This window comes from Globicephala melas, chromosome 12 (assembly GCF_963455315.2).
Source record: "Globicephala melas chromosome 12, mGloMel1.2, whole genome shotgun sequence".
NCBI classification, from domain to species: domain Eukaryota; kingdom Metazoa; phylum Chordata; class Mammalia; order Artiodactyla; family Delphinidae; genus Globicephala; species Globicephala melas.
Genome location: NC_083325.1, coordinates 59,891,154 through 59,914,005, shown reverse-complemented (window position 1 = coordinate 59,914,005; position 22,852 = coordinate 59,891,154). Strand labels below are relative to the sequence as shown.

Sequence of the window (22,852 nt, the reverse complement as noted above, 5' to 3'; positions counted from 1 at the left end):
CTGTAACATTTTTCTGGAGCTTGTACTTTCCTTGATATTTGTTTTTCCTGTCCCTTTCCTTCTTTCCTCTTATAATATCTTTGTACATTACAGGATGTTATGGTGGTTCCTTTTTAATTTCTTTTTATAGAAGCAGGTGATATTTTCCTGTATTAGATTTTTGCTTTCTTATATATGTTACTTGCCTGCATTAGTCCACCATTTACGCTGAAAATGGTGACGCAGAAGGAAGGGGAGAGATAAGGCACTTCCATAGTTCTTTTCCTTTCAGTCCTTCCTTACTCATCAGGAAGGTGAGAGTGTAGGTAGAATGTGTGCATATCAGAAGTAAAGTGAGGTACTTCCCTGGTGGCGCAATGGTTAAGAATCCACCTGCCAGTGCAGGGGACACGGGTTCGAGCCCTGGTCCGGGAAGATCCCACATGCCGCAGAGCAACTAAGCCCGTGTGCCACAACTACTGAGCCTGCGCTCTAGGGCCCGTAAGCCACAACTACTTAAGTCCACGTGCCTAGAGCCCGTGTTCCACAACAAGAGAAGCCACTGCAATGAGAAGGCCGCGCACCGCAACAAAGAGTAGCCCCTGCTCACCACAACTAGAGAATGCCCGCGTGCAGCAACTAAGACCCAATGCAGCCAAAAATAAATAAATAAATAGATAAATAAATTTATCTTTAAAAAAAGAAGAAGTAAAGTGAAAAGAGCTGAGCTCATCGTGCGCAGTGTTTCTACTGTTCTGGTAAAGACCAAATATATCTGCATGTGTGAGCTACAAAATATGAATTGTGTAATTTCAGTGATTGTGCATATAAGTTAAATGCTCTTATATTTAATAACTTAAAACACTGCACAATATAAGGATGAATGGTAAAATTCACGCTAATAATATTACATTTTAACTTTACTTACAAAAACATTAACTAGTAAATAAAAAAATCGTAAGTCGAAAGACAACACAGGAGAAAGGAAAAGCTTTATATTTTAGGACCTTTAATGGCACTTTTCCCCTCATTTTTGAACAAGGGTCTTGCATTTTCACTGTGCACTTGGCCCAACAAATTAGGTAGCCAGCCCTGCATAGGAGGTTAGTGCTGAGAAGACCCTACAGATTATCTAGCTCAATCCCTTCACTGGACAAGGAAGATGAGGCCCAGAGAAGTGAAGTGACATCTTGCTCAGGAAATGAAAAGAGAAGGGTAGGTTGGGAGGAACTTCATCCATCTTCAGACCTTGAGGAGTGAGCTAGGGGTTTACTGAAACACGCTAAATCCAGAGGGACCCACATCTCCCGATCTGTCCTTGTCCAGGTTTCCTGATGCCCACCGGCTCCCACATGATCTGAGGGTTCCCAGAGCCAGCCTTGTCTCCAGGGTTCAAGGGCAGTGGAGCCAAGCTCCCAGCATTCTTTGCAGCTCTGCGTATTTTGGCCACATTCTGACCATCCTTGATTCCCCCGCTAGGCATCACTCCCACACATTTAATGGCCAGACAATATCTTACACCACCAATTGTGTCCCGCCAACCCTGGGCACCTGGGGACTTTCAACAGACATGTGTTCTGTTCTTGGGAATGTTAGGCTTCTAGTAAGTCCATAAGGCTTTTAAAAGTTTGGGAAATGCTGTATAGCACAAGGAACTCTTCTCGATACTCTGTAATGACCTATATGGGAAAAGAAGCTTAAAAAAGAGTGGATATATGTATATTTATAACTGCTTCACTTTGCTGTACAGCAGAAACTAACACAACATCGTAAATCAACTATACTCCAATAAATTTTTTTAACATCTTTATTGGAGTATAATTGCTTTACAATGGTGTGTTAGTTTCTGCTTTATAACAAAGTGAATCAGTTATACATATACATATATCCCCATATCTCCTCCCTCTTGTGTCTCCCTCCCTCCCACCCTCCCAATCCCATCCCTCTAGGTGGTAACAGAGCACCGAGCTGATCTCCCTGTGCTATGCGGCTGCTTCCCACTAGCTATCAATAAATTAAAAATAATAATAATAATAAAATAAAATAAAATGGATACTTAAATGAATCGTTCAAGGTGGGGTTTAGGGGAGAACAGGAAGTCCTGATTCAGTGTCCTGAATCTTCCTCCCCTGGACAAATGTCTTCTTTTCTATGAAGAAAAAACAGTAGGGGAATGAAGAGAGTGCTAAGAGGACTGAATTGGGAAAGATGTGAAGCCTTTTCCTGTTTTTCTGGTAAAATCCTTGCTGTGAGGCTCGGAAATGCTGATTTTGAAAGATTTAACAATTACTTTGCTGGCAACTGATCGAATAACACATGTAACAGGAGCCTTTTATCAGATGTCACGTCATATGATATTCCAGCCGGCACCACACACACACACACACACACACACACACACACACACACACGCACGCACACACACATGCACACACATTTTGTTTCACTTCTACAGGGAATAAGAAGAAAATGGACACTTTCCCTCAAATTACAGTGAGATATTTTTACCCTCCCCTACATCCCTAGAGCCCACGTCATTCCCAAAACACAGCAATGTTTGAAAGGACACCATGTACCATTTCATGCCTTTGAGGGGAAACATGGTTTTGAACTCCACCCGGCCTTCCCTCCACCTTCATTAAAACTCTAGAAGTACATTTTCTTCGAATGATATGTTTTCTGGGATTTCTTGATGTTGCCTGAAAACTACTTCTTTCAAAACGTTTTGGCCCAGGCCACGGCTAGCATGCAGTGACAAAGCCAATTGGGACTGGGGTTGCGTAGAAGGGAAAAGGGCCTCTTCAGGGGCCATCACACCCTCTCTCAGCTTTCAGGCTGCTCATACTTTCCTGGGAAACGTCCTTTCCAGCCACCACCAGCCACAGGGTTTACAAACAAGCTCACAGCCTCTGGCTTCCATGCTGGGGGGATAGCTTCAGGCTCCACCCCTGACCCTCTGGCCCTGCCTGGATCGCACCTCTGCCACGCAGCCCTCCCACCAGACCCCTCGCTCTGGTCGGGTTCTTTCTGTCCACCGGCTCCAGTGTGCTGGACTTCAGGATTCTCACTCACTTCCTGAGCTTCCTCACCAGGACTCAGAATTCAGTCCTCCGCCCAGTTCTCCTCATGCTCTTGCAAGAACCAGTTCAAGGGAATTCCCTGGCTGTCCAGTAATGAGGACTCGGCACTTTCACTGAAGGGGGCCCAGGTTCGATCCTGGTTGGGGAACTAACATCCCGAAAGCTGCCCAGCGTGGCCAAAAAAAAAAGAAAGGAACCAGTTCAAATGCAATGGCCCCTCCAGGCCTCCCTCATTGCTCCCAGAACCATCCTAGAGCATCTAAGCAAGGCCAGGATTCTAGCAATTATCTTCACCTCATCTTTGCTTCTCCCACTCAGGCGCAAGGACATATTTTTCTCTGCCTCCCCGTCCACCCCAATGCCTAGCTCAGAATATGTACGTAGGTGCTCAATAAAGACTAGCTGTACACTACCAAATGTAAAATAAATAGCTAGTGGGAAGCAGCTGCATTGCATGGGGAGATCAGCTCGGTGCTCTGTGACCACCTAGAGGGGTGGGATAGGGAGGGTGGGAGACACAAGAGGGAAGAGATATGGGGATATATGTATACGTATAGCTGATTCACTTTGTTATACAGCAGAAAGTAACACACCATTGTAAAGCAATTATACTCCAATAAAGATGTTAAAAAAATAAATATAAAAAGATAAAATAAAATTAAAAGATAAGCTGTACAAATTAAAAGTTCTCCACTGCAAGCGCAGAGTTCTTTAACATACCTGCACAAAAACTCAGTAAACATGCGTGGTGGGAACTTCGATTTCAGTTCGATAAATGTCTCTCAGTTGTGTTCTCAGACGCACCCACCCACTCCCCCCAGCATCACTGCAAAGGCCATCAGGGAGGTTGTCACACCCCTGAGACCTGAAAAGTTACGTGGGCTGCTCTGCCCAGCTGTAGGGCGCTCAGGGCTGCTGGTGAGCTTTGAACAAATCCTGGGATTATTTATAATTGAACGTCAGTCTCGGCGAGCCTCCAGAGCCATGAAGGAGTTTATTATTCTCCACCCCACAGGCTTCCCTCTGTCCTCTGGCCTCCCCCTCCGGCCTGACATCCTGCCGCACTCACAGCAGGCTCTCTGGCTTGCGGGGGCCTCAGGGCACCTGGGCTGGCCAGCGGCCACCTTCCCACCGGATTGTTCCAGGAGTCCGGAATCGCAGACCACCCGGGGCGCCCACACATACCCTTCCGACTGGGATGGGGCATCCAAGGATGAGAATGGCCAGCTGAGGCGGAAACCCCACAAGACTGACTTACTCCAGGCTTATCTCAGCGGGGGCCTGCAGAGTCGGGACAGAAACGGACGCCGCTGGGAGGGCCTGGGTGGGAGCTCGCATCCCCTGGGCCTGGGCCTACCCCGCCCGTGAACATAGCAAGCTCTTAGGCCTGTAACATGAATCATGCCCAGGCCAGGGGACTAGGAAAGTGAAACCATAAAGAACATTAGCCCTGGAGAGGCAGGTAAAGATCCTCTAAGAGGGTGAACGTAAAACTATTGTAGCTGCAGAGCCCTTTCTTCAAAAGAATCTTACCAGAAAACGCAATGAGCAAAACGGATGGAAACCCCAGGAAGAAAAGCCCTCCGCTTTCGCGTCTATGGAGCCCAGGTGTTTTGATTTTATCTCCCTTCCACCTTGACCAGCTGGGGCCCCTGACATCTCGGAGCCCGCCTACGGTGTGCCCTCTGAGACTGTAAAGGCAGGCCGGCAGGCAGCCTTCTCTTGCCCGTGCAGGAATGGTGTTTATGGAAAGCCGTGGAAGATGGGCACATTGATGAAAGCGTTAGAATGTTCTCTCTTGAGAGTGGTAGAAGCCCAGTACAAACAAGCATAATTAAGATGCAGCTTCGTTGTAAAGCTCCTGGAGCATCCAGACACATGTCTGGGCTTTCGATGCCTAGAATTGGGCCTCGACGCCATGAAGACCCCTCTCTCCCCGCCTCCCCTCTCTCCCCGCCTCCCCTCTCTCCGCCTCCCCTCTCTCCCCGCCTCCCCTCTCTCTCCGCTCCCCGCTCTCCTTACCGCTACTCGTCTTTATTACTCCAGTGAAGACGGATTTTCTCTGCGTGACTGAACACATAGCCTGGGGGGCTCTAAGATTCCCAAACATCCCTCCAACCTCCCTGAGTTAGGATGACTTCACCACTAGCTCTTAGAACAGGGCCTCCGATTGGCCCAGATTCTGCCATCCCTGAACCAATCACTGTGGCCCAAGGGATGGGTACATGCCTAAGCCCTGGCCAAGAGCGTGGAGTTCTGGGATTGACAGCCCCTCAGAACCACAGGGAAGGGGGACTGGGAGAAATAGTTCCCCGAAGAAAGTGGGGGCCCCTGTTAGGTTAATGATCGTGAACAGCCCAGATTCTCAACATTTGTGACAAAGACTCTCTTGGAAACAGGGCCCTAACCCCAAGGAATGATCCCCATGAGTTCAACTTCAAGCATTAGAGACCGGGGCAAAGAGAGCCTTGCAGAGCCCCTGGGACCACCCACAGAAGGAGCCCTCTACCCTCTCTGCCCACACCACCAGAGCTAAACCCCAGCATTAGCTGGGAGCATGTGTGTTACTTTTCCATTTAAACTTAATTCAACTTGAAAGGACTCTTCATCATATCTTGTGCAAGTGAGCAAGGGAGAGTGTTGGTTCAGTGGTGCAATAAATAACCTCTCGTTATGAGAAACATGATGCCTCAGTCCCTAAGCCATTTGGTAACCATAATCTGATATTACAGAAGCTTTTCTTGTGAGACCAGAGATATCTGAGCCACTTCCCTTTTCAAACAACTTCAGCTAATGGCTTTCCATGCTATTAGTGGAATGAGTCCAAGCTCTCTTTGATTTGTGGTCACTTGTTTGGATCCTGAAAGGGGAGGCTCAGATTTGCAAGCAGGAATAATTGCCTGGGAACACTGCAGAGTTATACAATTCCTGTGGAGTTGGAGGAACCACTCGTTTGGAGAAACTTGACTCCTCTACAGAGATGAAAATATTTGTCAAGGTTTCTCACTCCCATGCTGGCCCCTTCCTCTCTCTGACAGCTCACTTCAGCCCTCTCTCTCTCTCCCCAATGTTCCTGATGCTGAGAATGTTTTCTTAGAAAGGAGGGGGCTCTTCTTGGATCCTACTACACAATGCCAGAAGCCATTTAGAAAGTGATGCAGCGGCACAGCCTGGCTGGCAGGTCCAACCACCGTATCCTCAGGCAAATGTCAGTCCTGGGAGTGCACCTAGAACTCTGCCTCTGAATTTCAAACTCCAGTCACTGTAGGGCAGGTAGAGTGGGAGCACAGCAGTGTGTGTGGCCATTAAACAGTTTCTCTTTCTAGTAGAAAGAGAGACACCATTTTGTAAAGTTGCCTGACACCTGCATGCTTCTGGGCTAAGCCGCAGGCCCATTTGAGGAGTCCTTGGTCCCATTTGATCTGAAAGAAAATGATAGTAGAACTTGACACTGTACTAAGTACACTTCACAGGGCGGGAGGGAGAACACCAGTGGGACAGCATTTGTTTTGACATTAGAAACCTGGCTTCATTTTCTGAACCATAACAACCAGAGGTTATCTCAGGCCTGGAAGGGACTTTTTCTTTTTAATAAGCTTTTGATTTTGGAATAAATTTAGATTTACAGAAAAGTTGCAAATGTAGTGCCAACATTTCCCATATACCCTAAGCCCAGTGTCCACTAATGATAACATCTCTCCTGACCGCGCTGCATTTGTCCAAGTTTAAGAAATTAACATTGGTACCCTGACATCAGCTACACTCCAGACATTAGTCAGATTTCACCCATTTCTCCATTAACGTTCCAGAATCCCACATGGCAGGCAGTCATCATGTCTCCTTCGTCTCTTCCAATCTGTGACCGTTTTTCTGTGTTTCCTTGTTTATCATGACCTTGACCATTGTGAAAATTACTGGTCAGGTATGTCATACACTGTCCCTCGATTCAGGTTGTCTGATATTGTCTCAGAATGGACTAAAATTATGGGTTTTGAGGAAGAGACCCAGAGGTGAAATACCTGGGAGGAATTTTTTTAAAGAACAGGTAGCTCAGAAGTTACAAACGAACCCGCCTTCAAATCAAATCATGTTTTGCTCGTTCTGTCTGTATCTTTGAGAAATTTTGTGCCAATTTTGTGCCGAAGTTTTTCAATTTAGATTTTCAACTTCTCTTAAAAAAATAGAAAGAGCTGGTGACTGCAGGCTTCCATGACGGTTAGAGGTGGGTGCCAGGAAGCTACGGCCCGCCGTGGGATGCGTCCTCTTCAGGCGCCATCAGTCCTGTGGCCTCCCCAGCTCTGAGCCTCAGCATCAGCTGCCATTGGTCATCATGTCCACGGTGTTGATTTTCTTACGGTAAAGAGGTGGCGTCTATGTTTCTACTACAGCAGAAATGAACCCAGATGGCCCCATGCTTCAAGAGAAAGAAGGCAAGAGCAAGAAACGTGGTGAGTCGAATCTCAAAGAAACTGCATGTTTCCTAATGACAGGAAAGGGTGTGAATGCACACCCTGAAAACTGCCTGTGATCCTCTGTGACTATCGTCACAGCCCTCACCACTCATTTGGCAGCAAAAAGCAGGGGTGTAGGTCAAGAGGGAAGCCAGGGCTTCCCTGGTGGCGCAGTGGTTGAGAGTCCGCCTGCCGATGCAGGGGACGCGGGTTCGTGCCCCGGTCCGGGAAGATCCCACATGCCACGGAGCGGCTGGGCCCGTGAGCCATGGCCGCTGAGCCTGCGCGTCCGGAGCCTGTGCTCCGCAGCGGGAGAGGTCACAACAGTGAGAGGCCTGCGTACCGCAAAAAAAAAACAACAAAAAAAGAGGGAAGCCAGTCAAAAGGGAAGTAGATGTATGAAGGGAAAGGATGCTGCCCTGGGTTCCCTTCCCCAAGGTCAAATTCATGTCACTGCCCGGGATGGCCCTGTTAACCTACTGGACACGGCCATGCAGTAGGGTCTACGCAGCTGGGCCTACCCTGGGCAGGAATTTCCAGCACTGCCAATTCCACCTCAGAAGAGGTCCTGCTAGCAGAGAGAGGATCTTCCACATCTTTTGTGCCCTCCCTAAACTATGGGCCTGCTGGAGGCACAGTGAGGGTCTGTCTGGCTATCCTCTACACTTCACCCTGCTGTCTGTGAGTCAGACATCCTCTGGCACATCACCTAGAGTTCTGAGCCCCAGCCTTCCCTGACCCCTGACAGGTCCCCCAATCCCTCCTGCTTCTCCTCCTCCCCTTTCCTGTCCCATCCCGTCACCCCAGCCTTGAAGGCTTTAGGATCTGAAGAGTGTGACCACACCAGGTGTTGAGGTGGTGACCAAACCAAGTCTCCAAGCGCTCCACTAATGTGCTGAGTCCTACCTGCTGCATCATCAAAGTAAACCTGGGGGGAGCAGGACCTTGAGTGAAAGGAGTGAGCACTGGACCAGGAGTCAGAGGATCTGGATCCAGTCTTGATTCCAGTGCTGTGCAGTGTTGGGCAAATCACCTAACCCCTCTGAGCCTGAGCTATCTCAGCTATCAAGTCCAGTGACGTTTCTGTGATGTATAAATATGATCCAGGGACTTCCCTGGTAGTCCAGTGGTTAAGACTCTGTGCTCCCAATGCAGGGGGCCCGGGTTCAATCCCTGGCCAGGGAACTAGATTCTGCATGCCACAACTAAGAGCCCTCATGCCACAGCTAAAGATTCCACATGCCACAACTAAAAAAGATCTTGCATGCTGCAACTAAAGATCCCGCATGCTGCAACTAAGACCCAGTGCAGCCAAATACATAAATAAACAAACAAACAAACAAATAAATAAAGATGATCGAGCCACAGAGTCAGTTTCATGACTTGTTTCCTTTGCTCTCAAGCCCAAGTTATACCTTTCTCTACATGTCCAGAGCAGCCCAACTTTCTCCACCAGTGCCCCAACCTCACATTCCCTGCACCCCTACTCCTAATAGAACTGCCTGAGGACAACATATTCAGATTGGAGCATGGGGCCCAGCTCATACATGAGGACTTGCCTGAGGCAGGGGTAGGTCTGAAGGCTCTTTTGTGGCCCAGGACAGACCCTAAATCCCAGAGTTGACAGTGGGAGTGTTGTCTCCCTAAGCTGACTCAAAGATACTTCTCTCAGATGAGCAGAGAAGACTGAGCCATAGGCTTTAAAAATATTCCAGAGAAATAAACCTTCATTGTTATCGCTGTGGCCAGATCAGGAGGCCTCCCAGGACTCTCCGTGGACATGGGCTGCCTCTGAAGTGCTGGGAACTTACCAAACCAGGAGAAGGCAAGCTCACAATAGGCAAAAGGGCAAACAAATCATATGAGCAGAGTGACAAAACCAAGAGAGGGAGACAAAGCCCACTGTGGGACTGGCCAGTGGGATCCTGGTAAGAAAAGATTCCTCGTCCAGGAACTCGGATGGTGTTTGTCATAAGATTATGAAACACTGTGGAACTTGTTGTTCCTGTAATTTGCCTGCTTCAGAGGAGCTAATGTTTATTGATTTTCTTCTGTAAGAGGCAGAATCATCAATTTGGGTTGCCACTGTTGAAAGTTCTCAGGTATCTGGAAGAAGCTTGAACAAAAAGAATTAGGCATCTCTATACTGGTTTTATTCTTAATCACAGAGGTTGCTATTGTGACAGGCTTCGCAGACATCCAAATCCCTATTCTTTTTCAAATTCTCAGAGGTTGAAAGTGTCAGAAGGAATTAACATTTGTGGAACACTGAACATGTGTCAGGCACTGAGCTGGGCCCTTTAACAAGACCACAGGAGGACTTCCCTGGTGGTCCAGTGGGTAAGAATCCGCACTCCCAATGCAGGGGGCCTGGGTTCGATCCCTGGTCAGGGGCCTAGATCCTGAGTGCCGCAACTAAGACTGGCGCAGCCTAAATAAGTAAATATTTAGGCACTCGGGATCTTCGCTGCGACATGTTTAGTTGCGGCATGCGGACTCTTAGTTGCAGCATGCATGTGGGATCTAGTTCCCCAAACAGGGATCGAACCCAGGCCCCCTGCATTGGGAGTGCAGATTCTTACCCACTGGACCACCAGGGAAGTCCCAGTAAATAAATATTAAAAAAAAAGCAAGACAGCAGGGAATTTAATCCGTGCAGGATCTCCAAAAATTATTATTATGCCTATTTCACTGAAGAGAAAATTGAATTGTAAAAAATTAAATAGCTTGCCCAAAGTTCCACAGATAAAATGGAGCCAAAGTGAGATTCTGATCCACGTCTGTGCGTCTCAAGTTCCTAATCTTTCCTTGGCTCATACCGCCTCTTTGTGACTGGTTTTTCTCCAACATTTTACATATTTTATTGTCCTATTGCATTATTTGAAACTTCCAAAACAACACTAAATAATGATACAAGTGGTCAATGCTATTTGTTCCAGGTTTTAAAATGGCTTCTCTATTCCATAGTTTGATATAGTCATCAGCATGTTTAAAGTTTTATTCTATCCCTAACTTACATGGAATTTTTATCAGTAATTGTTGCTAGATTTTATCAAATGCTTTTAGTTTCTACTGCTATAATAATACAGGCTTTTTCTCTTTCAATCTAACACAGTAAATTTTTTTGATGAATTTCCAAATTTCAAACTATCTTTATAAACCTGAAATAAACATGGGCTTAATTTCCTTTCTTTCTTTTTGTAACTTTCACTGGATTGTGCTTACTAATTTTTGTTTAGTATCTTAGCTTCTACATTCATAAGTGAAATTTTCTAGTTTTCTTTTTCTATCCTCATCAAGTTTTAATATTGATATTACTTGGGAGCTATTTCCACCTGTTTCTCTGGCCTATGATGGTTTAAATAGTAACCTACAGCAGTTTCATGGATGCTGGCACGAAACTCCTGGATCAGAGACAAAAGGCAGCTTGTTACTCACAGCAATAGCAGCAGAGACAGATCAGCGTTTTGGTGCCAATTTCCTAAGGGCAATGTGAAGAGGACCAGATGACACCTGCACATGCAGTGGTTGGACTACAGGAGAGAAGAACCCTGGGTTTAAGGAACCTGATAATTTCACAATGGGCACTAAGCATACCTGCCATTTGCTCCATTGCGAGACACACTCTGTCTTCCAAGGTCATAAGTAACCTGCCCTTTATTCTGAAGGGAACCACCATCTCTACCTTCCACAGTCGTTCACCATCCAAACACCCTGGAAAAGATGGCCCAGTAGTTCACTCGCAAATGCACAAAAAGGTGAGAGACCCATGGAGAACTATTTCCCAACAGTGGACAGCTGAGACCAAAAGGACAAAACATTAGTACTTGTTTATTCTTAGACAGTGGGCATGTGAAAGTCATTACATTCTTTTCTACATTTTTTAAACACCCCTTGCCAAAAAAAAAAAAAAAAAAAAAAAACAAGGAAAGAAAGAAAAAGGAAGAAGAGCTTTCTCGTAATGGAATCACTACTTCAAGATTTGGTGAGTGTTCCAGCAGAATAAGGTGACTTCCCTTTAGGGACGTTGCAGAATTCCTGAACTGGATGGGTGGGGCAGGGTAAGGCCCTTCTAATTGAAGGAATCTACAATATTAGGTCAACTTCGAAGGCATTTCAGAACTCCTTAGCTATTCTTACTCAGTACCTCTGCATTTCGTCATATTCATAGGTGAACAGGGACAGATGATTGGAAATCTCTCACACACACATACACACACACAATTTCCAAATAACTCATGGCTGGGATTACCCACGTTTCTTAATCTCTTTAGTCTTTTCTTAATGAGGTCAGTGGGAGGGCTGTTATTTTTGCTTCTAAAGCACTGGTGTATGAAAAATGTCATGGTCACAGGAAAGTCAGTGGTGAACAAGATAAACATGACCCTGTCCCACAGAACTTACTATGTACAGGAGAAGAGAAATAATTCAACAGAATAATAAGATTTGATTGGCTCTCAGATTCACTAGAAATTGATTTAGCCCTCTCCCCTCCCACCTCTACTCACCCACTGGCTCTCTAAGGAGCCTTTGCCAGAGGGAGTTGGTGTAGTTTTCCTGTGTTTGTCCCGTAGAGAGTAATAGAACAGGAGGCCCAGGGAAACCATAGATTAATAAAAGATCCAGTAAGGTGCTGGTTGATAAAAGGTATCTGCTCAGGTAACTCTCCTCTCTTTAGCTCAGATTTTCCTTTTCATAGGAAATTCCAATGTCTAGCTTCACAGCTCAGCTGAATACTTATTGCTTTAAAGGACCCAGCAAACCTAACATACCATTAAAAAGTCCAAAATTAGGATATTCTCTCGACGCCTTTGCCCAAAATGCAACACCCCACATCCTTGGTCCTTTCCTTTCTTCTGCCCCTCTGATGCCATTCTTGTGGCCATAACAGTATGTCAAACACACACACACATGCACGCACGCACGCGCGCGCGCGCGCATGCATTTGCTTTCTCTACATTTCTAACGTTTCCTCTTAATTCACTCCAAAAGGATGTAGGAGTGGCTACTATTTCTGAAATAGGAATAAGATTAGCTAATGAGGATGGTCTTTTTACCCACCCTCTCAGCAAAAATCAAAACACAGCTACAGTTCAACTTAAGCAAATACTTAAATGAAAATTCAAATTTATAGAAAATATTAAATTGAATTAATGTTAAATCCATTGAATAGTCTTTATTTTTGAAAGCATTCAGAGTAGAATTCCTTTACTTAGCAAGCGTCCCTCACAGCTATTTCCCAAATATATTTACTCTGAAAGAGAAAATGTACCTGCAGTTTGGCTTTTTCCCAGATTTGATACCAGAGATACCGGAAGTCGGATAAGCAATGAGCAAAATGCAAAACCAGATTCTAGTTTCCTTCAAAAACTGAAGTGACAATTCTAATCTGCTGCCATCTAAAATGCTGGGCTGCCGCAAATGATTTTGAAAGATGGGCTTTATCTGCCCCCTGCTGTATTCTGGGTAAATGACAGGCCATCCTAATTTAGCAGCAGGAGACAGAGCCAAACGTGGTATGTACCAGCACCCCCTTACTAGAATAGAAAGGCTATGGCAAAAAGACCATGCCTGGGCTTCACCACTGTGTCTCCAGAATGGAGTGTAGCTGGAATGTAGCAGGCATGACACTAATATGTGCCGAATGCCTGCACATACAGGAAAGGAAGTTGTGCTTACATACTCTGTTTGCATAAGCATAATACCAAGCGCGTATAGGCCCAAGGGGAAAAAAAGACATTTTGCAATTCTCTGTTCATAAGTGTTTGAAATAAACTGGTGGCAATTGGGCATGACTGACGTCCTCTAATAATTCCACTGGGCTAAACAAAATAATAAATTGGAATATTCAGACTTAACAATAAAGATAGATTTTCTAAATGTTGCTTACTGCCAAGAAATAAATCTTTGAGAGCTTAGGATCTAAAAGCCACAAGGTTAAAAGACCATATGATTATTTCCAAGATGGAGGACTGGTTGAGATATCATAAAATTCGCTGTGTTATCTCTTTCATCCCTTTCTCCAGAGACACCTGCTGCTACCAGCCCTCTAGTCATTATCCGTATATCTCTCAAACACTAGGGAAGGCAAGGACAAAAATAATAGGCATCTTCCTTAGTTGGGGGTGGATTTATTGAATACGAAAGAAGTCACGTTAGGGCTAAGATTTAGACATTTGATATACCTCCATACCTACCCTGAAGGTTAGGCTTCTCCGATGACTCAAAAAATCAGGGTATGCAGAACAGTTCTAAAGGGAAGATAATTAAGTGCCAATGGATGTGATATAGAAAATGTCGAAAGAGAAATGTTTCCACCAGGGGAATCTTTCTACCAGTTGAGACTGGCACTTGGCCATTTCAGGTTCCTTGCACCACGCCACTAAACCAGCAAATAAGATGGGGTGCAGTGGGGAGTGCCGACCGTTTCAGCTGAGGCCGTTGATCTTGGGTGTTAGGGAAAATAGGAGTGCTTCCTTAGACAGGCCGAAGCAATGTTCACAAACTGAGGGGTCCTCCTTGTACCTCCCCACGGAATGCTGCAAGTTAGCAGGACTAGAGCAACCTTAGAGAAGTAGAGGGCCACCAAGAACTCAGATGCTCAGGAGTGAAGGTTAGGGTCACTCCACCAGGTAAAGGCAGACCAAGTTGTGGCTGAGGGCAAAGGGAACATGGAGTGGGTAAATATCAACTATAGCCTTATATTCCCCCTGCAGGTGAGTTACGTTATATAAGAATATATGTTAAATTTTTCCCCTCTCCCTTCCCCAGATATATAGTGTATATAGCCTCTGTGGATTTATTTTACAATTTATCCATGGCTAACAGGGCATTAAGAAAAGAGTGTGTTTAAATTAGAAGAATGAACATCAAAATTCTGAATATGGAGCTGAATGCAATCAACTGAAATTTGGGGCTTCCCGTTTTGAGGACAGAGTAGCATATTTTGTATAAGGGATTGTTGTATTGTGTTCTGCAGGCTAGAGATTTAAGGATGGAGGGAGGGTGTACATTGATGTTGGGCCTCCAGAGGGTGACTGCGGTGGACATCTGTCCCTACACCAAATCTTTCAAACAGCTTCTTCTCACTTGGATAATTCTCCAAGTATAAATCCTACCTCCCTCATCTGGAATAACTTTTTAAAAATACATTGAAATTTTGAAATTAACACAACAGGTGTGTTAGAGTCTACCAATCAGATATACATGTGTAAGACTTTGTTTTGAAAGTGAATTTTCTGAGAAAACAGAGAAGGTCCAGGCCAGCAAAGGCAGCCAGTTCTGAAGTCAAGTGGTGACGGGACTGTCTCCAGCGTCCACAGCAGAGTCCATGTGTTTTGGCTGGGCTCCATTACATGGTCAAATCTGAGGTGTGGTTCTGAGAGTTGTTCCGAGAAGCTCAACCTAGCTTCTCCAGAAATTCCACAAATTTCTAATAGCCTTTGTGAATCCCTTCCCACGTAGACTAGCTAGAGAGGATTCTATCTTAGAACTAAGACGTCTGATTAGAATAGAAAAAGCTAGTAGCTATGTGCCCAAGGCAGTTTGCTTTGCCTCTCTCAGCCTCAGCTTTGTCATCCTTGAAAACTTTCAAGCACTGTTGTAAAGACCAGAAATAATACAAAATGTCTTACATGTAAAAAAACTCTATGGAGAACAGTATGGAGGTTCCTTAAAAAACTAAAATTAGAACTACCATGTGACCCAGCAATCCCACTCCCGTGCTTAATTCAAAAAGACACATGCACTCCAAAGTTCATTGCAGCAGTATTTACAATAGCCAGGACATGGAAGCAACCTAAATGCCCATGAACAGAGGAATGGATAAAGAAGATGTGGCACATATATACAATGGAATATTACTCAGCCATAAAAAGAAATGGAGTTATTTGTAGTGAGGTGGATGGACCTAGAGTCTGTCACACAGAGTGAAGTAAGTCAGAAAGAGAAAAACGAATACCGTATGCTAACACATATATATGGAATCTAAAAAAAAAAAAAGTTCTGAAGAACGTAGGGGCAGGACAGGAATAAAGACGCAGACGTAGAGAATGAACTTGAGGACACGGGGAGGGGGAAGAGTAAGCTGGGATGAAGTGAGAGAGTAGCAGCTGCATAGCACAGGGAGATAAGCTTGGTGCTTTGTGACCACCTAGAGGGGTGGGATACGGAGGGTGGGAGGGAGAGGCAAGAGGGAGGGGATATGGGGATATATGTATACGTATAGCTGACTCACTGTGTTATACAGCAGAAACTAACACAACATTGTAAAGCAATTATACTCCAATAAAGATGTTAAAAAAAGAGAAAAAGAAAATGGGGTTAGACTAGGTAGCGGTTCTCAGTCCTAAGTGCACAATAGAATCACCTGGGGAACTTTTAGAAAATGAATAACCGGGCTTCCCTGGTGGCGCAGTGATTGAGAGTCCGCCTGCCGATGCAGGGGACATGGGTTCGTGCCCCGGTCCTGGAAGATCCCACATGCCGCGGAGCGGCTGGGCCCGTGAGCCATGGCCGCTGGGCCTGCGCGTCCGGAGCCTGTGCTCTGCAACGGGAGAGGCCACAACAGTGAGAGGCCTGCGTACAAAAACAAACAAACAACAAAAAAAAAAGAAAATGAATAACCAACAAGGACCTACTGTATAGCACAGGGAACTCTTCTCAATGTTATGTGGCAGCCTGGATGGGAGGGGAGTTTGGGGGTGAATGGATACATGTGTATGTATGGCTGAGCCCCTTTGCTGTGCGCCTGAAACTATCACAACGTTGTTAATTGGCGATACTCCAATATAAAATAAAAAGTTAAAACAAAAAAAGGAAGAAGGTATCAGTGTTTATCTCCAAGAAGTTCAAAGTATTCAAGATAATTGGTTTTTATATCTTCTAAATTTCTTGCATTTTATAATGAAAGGAAAAAAAGATGTTTTTATTTAGGGGGATTGTTTAAAGAAATGAGTTTACAATATAGTCCCAATTCCCACTGTTCACAAGTGGAATTTGGTCTGTCTGACCCAGTCTGTTTCTGGTGACAGGAGCATGACATAGGCCTTGAAGTATTAAGAAAAATCATCCAAAACTTGGAAATAACCAAAGACAGTTACAGCATGTCCTTTCAAGGTCATACTGGTGCTTTGTTTAACATGCCTGCCAGGGTATTTCTTAATCTAGGGCAGTGGTTCTCAAAGTGTAATCTAAGGACCGCTGAGGGTTCCCAAGACACTTTAGGGATTTTGTAAGGTCCTCCCTTTCCAACTACATAACTCTGTGAGGCCAAATTTTCCTCATATACTTCAACCAAAAACAACATATTGCAACATATGAACGCGGAAATTGATATAAGGATTCAGCTGTCTTCTGATAAGCCAATTAAGTGTTCTATTTGCAAAAGTGTAAAACAATGCCTCTTTTCTCAAAATATATCTGAAGTTATTTTTCATTAAAAAATGTTAACATATAATGGGCTTGTTATTTTTATTTTTAAAATACAGTTGACCCTTGAACACACGGGTTTGAACTGCGCAGGTCAACTTATAAACGGATATTTTCCCTTAGATACCAACTGCTGTGCTACATGATCCATGGTTGGTTGGACCCAGAGATGTAGAACCCAAGACAAAGGGCGGACGGTAAAGCTATTCCTGGATTTTTGACTGTGGGAAGGGTGGGTAACCCTAACCCTCACCTTGTTCAAGGGTCCCCTATAACTAATACTTAAACATTTGTGTTTTAGTTTCTAATAAGGTTAATATTGATAGATCATTGGGATCCTCAGTTTTTAAGAGTATTAAGGGATACTGAGAACAAAACTTTGAGACTCGCTGAGCTACATGCCTGACTTTGCTATTCATTTTGGAGGGCTCAGATCACTCAGCACACTCATTTCAAAACACCCTTCCTGGTAGACCGCATAATTCCTGTTCCTCCGATTCTGCTTCAAACCAGCTTTGCCATCTTATCCGTTTCCTCATTAAGGAGGTGAATAAATTTGACTAATACTCATTATATATGTATAACAGTCAAGTTTGATCTTTTGAAGATTATACTTCGATAGGAGGTGTAATCTCTGCTGATTCATAAAGACATTTACGATTTAGCCCTGGAGTTCTTTTCTTTGCATTCAAAGGTGGATGAAGCAAGGAACACTATGAAAATCTTACTTTCTTTCATTTCCCTAATGAAATGAAATAAGACAACTGTGATGATCAGCTGTGCCTAAAACTACTTTGTTCCTCGAGGAAAGTGTTTAACAGAGAACCAGTCCAAAGCTTGGGAAGCAGAGCGGCAGGGGGTTTTTTTTTGTTTTTAATTTTATTTATTTATGGCTGTGTTGGGTCTTCGTCTCTGTGCGAGGCCTTTCTCTAGTTGCGGCAAGTTGGGGCCACTCTTCATCGCGGTGCGCGGGCCTCTCACTGTCGCGGCCTCTCTTGTTGCAGAGCACGGGCTCCAGACGCGCAGGCTCAGTAATTGTGGCTCACGGGCCCAGTTGCTCCGCGGCATGTGGGATCCTCCCAGACCAGGGCTCGAACCTGTGTCCCCTGCATTGGCAGGCAGATTCTCAACCACTGCGCCACCAGGGAAGTCCAGAGCGGCAGTTTTAAAAGAATGTCTAAGGTTAAAAATGGGTCTGTAATTTGGGAGAGACAATATTCACTTTAATATGGAAGAATATACTTTTTAAAAAATTTATTTTATTTTTGGCTGTGTTGGGTCTTTGTTGCTGCGTGTGGGCTTTCTCTAGTTGTGGTGAGCAGGGGCTACTCTTCATTGCGGTGCATGGACTTCTCATTGCGGTGGCTTCTCTTGTTGTGGAGCACAGGCTCTTGGTGCGTGGGCTTCAGTAGTTGTGGCTTGTGGGCTCTAGAGCGCAGGCTCCATAGTTGTGGCGCATGGGCTTAGTTGCTCCGCAGCATGTGGGATCCTCCCGGACCAGGGAGGAACCCGTGTCCTCTGCATTGGCAGGCAGATTCTTAACCACTGCGCCACCAGGGAAGCCCTGGAAGAATATACTTTTAATCTACTGTTAATAGCTGTCCTTTCCAACACAGGCTCCACCTCCCTCTTAGTTAAACAACATAAGAACATAATTTCAGCTGTCTGCAGAACTTTCCTAGTCAGTATAAAATCAGCAGAAATTGATCACCCTACTACCCATTAGGAAACACTTCTCAAATCCTTCAGCTCCAGGGTGCGTCAGAATGATCTGAGAGGCCTATTAGACACACAGATTTGAGTTCATCGTACAGTGTGGGGCGGGGCAATACTGTGCATTTAAAACAAGCACTCCGGGTGATTGATTTAAAAATACATAAAACCACACTTTGAGAAATTATCTAGACAATTAAAACCTGCTGAACTTCCATTTTTCTAAGAATCACCGTGTATGCTTAACATCTGCATGCCAAGTCTGTCTACAGGGTCCGTAAGGCACTTCACAATCAGACTGGTGTCTCACAACTTCCTCTCCCACCACTCCATCCATCTCTGCCCTACAACCCCCTCCCATCCTGGAGCCCAACTGGCCCACTGCTGCAGTCCTCCTTGCTGTTGACCTCTTTCCCTCTCCCTTCCCCTGCCTGTGCAGGACTGTTTACTTTTCACAGCAGTGCAATAGCGTGGACAGTTCCTGGCTATTTGGACTCTAAAGCCAGTAGACCTGGCTTCCAATCCCAGAACCCTTTGGTAAAAGTGGCCGACCCTGGGGGCGCCTGCCCCTACATAGCCATCGAGTCCCTGTACAGGAAGCACTGTCTTGAACAGGGGAAGCAGCAGCTGGAGCCGCAGGAGGCAGACCTGGCTGAGGAGTTCCTGCTCACTGACAGCAGCGCCATGTGGCAGACGGTGGGAGAAACGGGCCGCTTAGAAGTGGAGGCCGAGGCCAGGATGGAGAACTTGAGAGTGGCAGTTCCAGGTCAGTTCCTAGCTCTGACTGCTGCTGGTGGCCCAAAAGCCAGCCAGCCAGCTTATCACCATGGCAACGGACCCTACAATGATGTGGATATCCCCGGCTGCTGGTTCTTCAAGCTGCCTCACAAGGATGGTAACAGCTGCAATGCTGGCAGCCCCTTCGCCAAAGACTTCCTGCCCAAGATGGCGGACGGCACCCTGCAGGCTGGCCCAGGAGTTGCCAGTGGGCCCCGTGCCTTGGAAATCAACAAAATGATTTCTTTTTGTAGGAATGCCCATAAATGTATCAGGTCCCAGATGGTGGTGTGGCTGCCCAGGTCAGCTCTGCCCCGTGCTGTGACCAGGCACCCAAACTATGATGAGGAAGGCCGCTATGGGGCCATCCTGCCCCAGGGGGTGACCGCTGGCACCATCACCATCTACAGCCCATCACGTGGGCTGTAGAGCCCACCTGGCTCATTGCCAGCAACGCCCGACCTGACCGAGTAGGCAGTGAGTTGAAGGCCATGGTGCAGGTCCCACCCAGCTACGCCCTCGTGGGTGCTGACGTGGGCTCACAGGCGCTGTGGATTGCAGCTGTGCTTGGAGACGCCCACTTTGCTGGCGTGCATGGCTGCACGGCCTTTGGGTGGATGACACTGCAGGGCAGGAAGAGCAGGGGCACCAATCTACACAGCAAGAGAGCTGCCACAGTGGGCATCACCCATGAGCACACCAAGGTCTTCAACTATGGCTGCATCTATGGGGGGGGCAGCCCTTCGCTGAGCGCCTCCTAATGCAGTTCAACCACTGGCTCACGCGGCAGGAGGCAGCTGAGAAGGCCCGACAGATGTATGCAGTCACCAAGGGCCACTGCAGCTATCGGCTGTTAGATGAGGGCGAGTGGCTGGTGAGGGAGTTGGACCTCCCTGTGGACAGGATGGAGGACGGCTTGGTTTCCCTGCTGGATCTACGCAAGATCCAGAGAAGCTTCTAGGAAATCACAATGGAAGAAGTGGGAGGAGGTTGCTGAATAAGCCTGGATGGGGGACACAGAGTCAGAAACGTTCAATAAGCTGGAGAGCATTGCGATGTCTGACACACCAGTACCCCGGTGCTGGGCTGCTGCAGCAGCCGAGCCCTGGAGCCCTCTGCTGTCCAGGGGGGCGTTTATGACCAGCTGTGTGAATCGAGCGGTGCAAAGCTCCGCCGCGGACTACTTACACCTCATGCTTGTGGCCATGAAGTGGCTGTTTGAGGTGTTCGCCATCGATGGGTGCTTCTGCATCAGCACCCATGATGAGGTTCGCTACCTGGTGCGGGAGGAGGACTGCTACTGTGCTGCCCTCGCCCTGCAGATCGCCAGCCTCTTGACCAGGTGCATGTTTGCCTACAAGCTGGGTCTGAATGACTTGCCCCCAGTCAGTCGCCTTCTTCAGTACAGCCGATATTGTACTGATACAATAACCAAATATACTGTAACCAAATATACGGTTACCTCTGGGGTGTATCAAAAGGACCGGAAGATTTTCACTTCTTGCCTCATGTGACTTGTGTTTTTAATGTAGTATTATGGGTAATTTTCACCTTGTTTCAGTATTAACAGAATCTTTTTTCTCCACATTTAGTACTTTTCAGAATGCAGCTAAGACAGAGCTTTGAGTTAGGAATGTTACTCATCTGTGTCTGAAACCTTCCACTGACTCAAACCCTTGGAGGTGTGGAGTTGCAGAATGCTGGTTTGCAAGCCTGAGATACCTGAGACACCTTTTTTGATAAAGTGGTTTCCTACCACACGACTGTTGTACAAAAAGTGCTAATGTATATTTAAGTGCTTGACTGAGCTATGCAAAGGCTATGATCCCCTCTTCTCCTAAGCTTTTTTACAATCTTTAGGCACTTTTGACCTGGTCAACTGCCAGGTGCCTCAGGAAGGAAGTGACCATGGATTGTAAAACCCCTTCCAACCCAACTGGGATGGAAAGCAGATACGGGATTCCCGAGGGGGAAGCACTGGATATTTACCAGATAATTGAACTCACCAAAGGCTCCCTGGAAAAATGAAGCCAGCCTGGATGGTAGCTCTGCCTGGAGGCTCTGTATTTGCTCCCGTGGAGTTTCATCGGGGCGGTGCAGGCTCCTAAGCTCAGGCTTTCAGCCGTGCTTTTTACAAAAGGGCTTGCCTAAGGCCAGCCATTTTTCAGTAGCAGGACTTGCCAAGAATGATTGCCTCTAATTGACCGTGCAATTGAGTTCAGAACCAAGATGCCAACGTTGGTGCGGGCTGTCGGACAAGGGGGCATTGTTGCTTGTTGGGTAAAAAGCAAGCAGAAGCCCCAAAGTTCACATTAACTTAGGCATTTCACTTCTTTTTCCTTTTCTTCTTGGCTGGTTCTTTGTTCTGTCCCTCATGCTCTGATGCAGTGCCCTAGAAGGGGAGAGAAGTAATACTCTAAATGGAATAAGCCTGCTCGGAGGCAGTGGAAATAAAAACAAAGACCCTTTATCTTCTCACCAAAAAAAATAAAGTGGCTAACCTCTGTGAGCCTCAGATGACTCCTCTATCAAAACGGACATTAAAATACCCACCCCAAGGTTATTATTACACCAGCATTGGCGGTATTTCGTTTAGATGCTAAATGTCTTAGTTTGGGGGTTTTGCCTCCTGTAAAACCTTCAATCCTCCCTGGAAGAACTGCTCTCTCCTCTGTTCTAAGCAGTGCTAGCATTTCTAGAGATACTCGATGTATATAAAAACCCTTATCTCCTTACTGCACAGGTCTATAAACCCAATTCTGTTAAGGACTTAAGAGCAGATACTTAAGCTGCATTAGATCAAATACTAAAGTTCTAAAGATAATCCAAATCCTTAAGGGTAACCTAACCTCACTCTACCCCAAAGTTATTATAGCAGATACTTTTTACTTATTGATCATGTTCCTTCGCATCTTGAGGCCAAGGGGAAATAATGCAAAACATTGATACTTTCGGGCCCATAGCTGCCACGTAACCACCTCGCTCATGTATAGCGGACAGAAGGTGGGTGAAGGGGATGAAGTTGAACAGTCCAGCCCATGTTAAAATACTCTGAGGGCTTCCCTTGTGGTGCAGTGGTTGGGAATCTGCCTGCCAACGCAGGGGTCACGGGTTCGAGCCCTGGTCCGGGAAGATCCCACGTGCCGCGGAGCGGCCGGGCCCGTGAGCCATGGCCACTGAGCCCGCGCATTTGGAGCTTGTGTTCCACAAAGGGAGAGGCCGTGACAGTGAGAGGCCCGCGCACCGCGATGAAGAGTGGCCCCCGCTCACCACAACTAGAGAAAGCCCTCGCACAGAAACTAAGACCCAACACAGCCATAAAGAAAGAAAGAAGCTTTCATTAAAAAAAAAAAAAAAAAACTGAGCATTTACCATATACAAAAATACTAGATAATATGAAAGATTAAAAGATGCATGAAGTAT

General features: G+C 46.1%; 1 pseudogene; it reads left to right on the top strand.

The window, feature by feature from the left end:
* Positions 1-7,452: 7,452 nt before the first annotated feature.
* On the top strand, positions 7,453-21,463 carry LOC115854328 (DNA polymerase subunit gamma-1 pseudogene; annotated as a pseudogene).
* The last annotated feature ends 1,389 nt before the right edge of the window (positions 21,464-22,852 follow it).